Raw genomic sequence first — 3,689 nt, 5'->3', positions numbered from 1 at the left:
TCAATAGTTTAATCACATCAAGAAGAGCTGTACCTTCGTCACCACAGTTTCAGAACATTATCTTTATTCTTGTGTTCATCATTATTAGCTCCCCAATTTCCCCCCAATGTTCCCTGTCACACCCACAAGTAACCATTAAACCAGTGACTGCCTCTATAGATTTACCTATTGTGGATTTCATATACAGGAAAGCATTTAAAAGCAAACTAATAAGAATGATTTTTGACTCAGGGTACCCCCATGTGCAGAAGAACAAAACACTGCCCAGTCCTGTGCCACCCTCCAAATCAATACTAAGTTTGAACCACTGTGTCAGTAACTATGTTAATTTATCTCATTGAAAGTCTTCCTTTATTTTTTCAAAAATCAGCCCTCTACTTTACCAAACATGATATCCTTTCCACAGACTGGCCCCTCTTCATAATATCTCCGAAGTATGTGAGACAAAGTCTCACCATTCTCATTTCTAAGCACCATTCTGACTGTACTTCTTCCAAGCAGATTTGTTTGTTCCTCTGGCAGTCCATGTTACATTCAGTATCCACACACTAGTAAATTTGGCTGAAGTAAAATAGCTGAACTGAAGATTTCAAAGGTCAGCTCAAGAAGACATGGAGACCCACGCCAGTGCTGAGATGATTCCACCACCACTGGATCCACAAGACTTTCCACCCACTGGCCTGTGATCTTCCTGTATTTGGTGTCATTGGGTAGCTGAGTGAGTCTAAAGAGGAATTCATGGACTAGGCTGGACATATGGGATGATATTGGACTTATGGACTTGAACTGGACTGGGCTGGGATGTTTTCTTAACGCACAATTGGGCTTTGATATTAAATTCTCTCTTACACACATGAGTGTCCTGAATTTGTTTTCTCTGGTCAACCCCGACTAGCACATTATGGTACGTTGGGAGTGGGGAACTAGAGAAACAAATCATGAAGATGGAGAGTGGGTGTTTATTTGACCTCTCTCTCATGGTAGTGTTTCTTCCTGGGTTAGCCGGAGGTCAGATATAGCCAGGCAGTTTACCACGTTGTTTTCTGGGGAAAATATGGAAAGTTAAAATTTGGATTATTTTATTTGGTTGTCGTCTTTGGTAATTCCTCTTTGAAATGGCAAAAATGAATGTGATTAATGTATATTTTGAGCTCAGGGGTGAAATCACCCTTTGACTGTCTCAGAGCTGCTTAGTGAAAATGACTGACAGAAAGCCTGGCTCTGGCTTGATGCCATCAGAGGCCGAAGGCCATATTTTGTATCAATGGAATAGTTTAGAGGAGGATTAAGATAAGCTAAAGAAGGATTGAAAATTAAGTTTAGTATCTGATACTACTTTATTTATACTGATTTCTTCTACTTATTATTGTTGATATAATGATTGATAGAAATGATTATTGGGAAGTATGAAAATAGAGAGCTTGTAAGCCCACTTACCTTGCGCTATTAATATTTTATCTTTAAATGGGTTTGGGACACACCTACAAAGAAGGCTCCGAAAAGCTAAGCCCCCACCCAGTGCTCAGGACGTTAGAAGGTGTAGAGACTTGACTAGGAGGGTGTTGACAGATTTTTTTTAAAAAAGGAACTCTTTGGATTTCTGAATTTTGAACTAGTGGTTTGTGTCAGAAGCTGAAAAAAAATTTGGAGCCATGAAGAAAGTCTCAGAAGTAAGGGAGCCTGTGGGCAGCCCGAAATGCTTGCTAGGTGACCACTTGGATCCATTTGTTGAGTGGCAGTGAGAGAAACGCAGCAAAGAGACGAGTTGAGTCTGGCCACTGACACACGTGAACCTGGTTCACAGGGACTAGAGGAGAAGATGAGAGCGGGTTGCCTTCTGAAGTTCATGACCTACCCTTACAGAATTCTGTTGATGACCAAGTGAGAGTATATATGCAAAGCAGTCAGCAGAGCACCCGATCAGCATCCATGAACAGTGCCTTCTGTGATCAGTGATTGTGGCTTGGTTGTTATTCCGGGGCCTCTCCTCTTTGTTCTCCTTCTCTGAGATTGCTCTATGCCCATCCCCATTTTCCCTTTCTTCTTGGCTCAGTTGCAGAGAATTGTGAGTAAACAAATTCCAGAGTCAGGCCCCGCTTGCTAGTTGCCCATCTTCCTGTGGTTGTACTGTGGTTGCCAAGGGGGCTAGGGTTGTTGAGCATTTGTGACAGTGCCCATCGTTGAAAGGCGAGGCGACCAGTAGACACCCTGGTGAGGCTGAGTGACGCAGCCCACATTGAGCTGACCAGAACCTGACCAGAGGACCTGTCTTTTAACCATCTTTGGCTTTTTTCTCCTGTTTGATGTCCTTGATGTCATCGCGTCACTCGGCTGGCCTGTGGTCACTAACGTTCAATGCACCCATTCAGTTTATGAGATGGTCGCTATAAATTCAGGTGAGAAACACTGGATTTTGGCTCTTGCAGATTTGTTTCATTTTTTTTCAGCTTCAACTTGAACTTGCATTAATGGTCTATTCCATTGTTGGCTGCTGGCCTTGTTCTTAGGATACTGAGCTTCTCCCTTGTCTCTTTTCACAGGTTCGGTCAATTTGATTCCTACGGATCCCATATGTTGAGATCCATGGTTATAGTTACCATTTATGCGGTTGAAAAAAGGGTATTTCCAACCCACTACTTTGTGGATCTTATTAAAAAATGTCTATCGTTCGATCTCTTCATTTCTATCATCAAGGCCACATTGAAGAAGTACTTATCCTTCATTGTCTCCAACTTTTGCATTCCAATCTACGGTAGCCACCAGTCAATAGTCAGCCATGGATCATCGTCTGTTAATCATTTATCCCGTATTGAGAGCTACATCGGGGAATGTTTGCAGTACCATTCAAGCTGGATGTGGCTTAATCATTAGTGCTGTTTCTTTCACAATCTCCTGCGTTCACATCTGAATAGACTGGGAGCCAATCTCTGGATGTGGTGCTCTATCTGTTTGCTCTTTACACTGAACCAGGCAAGAGACGTTGAACGAAGCAGGTGAGTTACACGCTCAGACTTGAGTCTGCTTTGTACTTGAGTACTTCTTGATTATACTGGGATCGTGCAATGCAATTGGAAAGGGGAACTTGGAACAGTGGATGATCTCTCAGCCTTACAGAATTCTGGTGATGACCAAGTGAGAGTATGTATGCAAAGCAGTCAGCATAGCACCTGATGAGCATCCACGAACAGTGCCATCTATGATCAGCAATTGTGGCTTGGTTGTTATTCCAAAGGCCTCTCCTTGTTTTCCTTCTCTGGAACTACGCTATGCTCATCCCCACTTTCTATTTCTTCTTTGCTCAGTTTTCCATTTTCCATTTCTTCTTTGCTCAGTAAACAGGTTCAGGGTCAGGCCCCGTTTGCTAGTTGCCCATCTTCCTGGGTTGTACTGCAGCTCATCAGCGCCTTTTCTTGGTCTTTATCTTTCCCTCCACCATGGAGGTCCTGAGTGAGGATCTGCCTTTAACCTGTATGGCATGCAGGGTAGTCAAAGTTGTGCCTCGGAGCCACATCATAGCATCTGCTGCATAGTCCTTGGTTCATGATCAGGAACAGCTGCGATGGTAGCTGTTCTTGTTGTTGTTAGATGCAGGGGAGTTGATTCCAACCCAAAGCAACTCTATGAGGACCAGAGTGAAACCCTACCAGTCCAGCATCATCCTGACAGTCATTGCTATGGTCAAGCTCAAG

General features: G+C 43.3%; 1 protein-coding gene across 1 annotated transcript in view; it reads left to right on the top strand.

The window, feature by feature from the left end:
• Positions 1-2,925: 2,925 nt before the first annotated feature.
• The window catches only part of SLC2A9 (solute carrier family 2 member 9), a 157,189-nt gene continuing 156,425 nt past the window's right edge, over positions 2,926-3,689 (top strand). Inside the window, exon 1 of the mRNA XM_004715138.2 lies at positions 2,926-2,993. The gene's annotated coding sequence lies outside the window, so the exon portion shown is untranslated. The remainder of the gene's footprint in view (positions 2,994-3,689) is intronic.

Source organism: Echinops telfairi, unplaced genomic scaffold, assembly GCF_000313985.2.
Source record: "Echinops telfairi isolate 266 unplaced genomic scaffold, ASM31398v2 ScPeMD7_28;HRSCAF=97, whole genome shotgun sequence".
In the NCBI taxonomy this organism is placed as follows: Eukaryota; Metazoa; Chordata; class Mammalia; order Afrosoricida; family Tenrecidae; genus Echinops; species Echinops telfairi.
The sequence above is the reverse complement of the archived record's forward strand: the minus strand, read 5'-3'. Positions and strand labels throughout refer to the sequence as shown.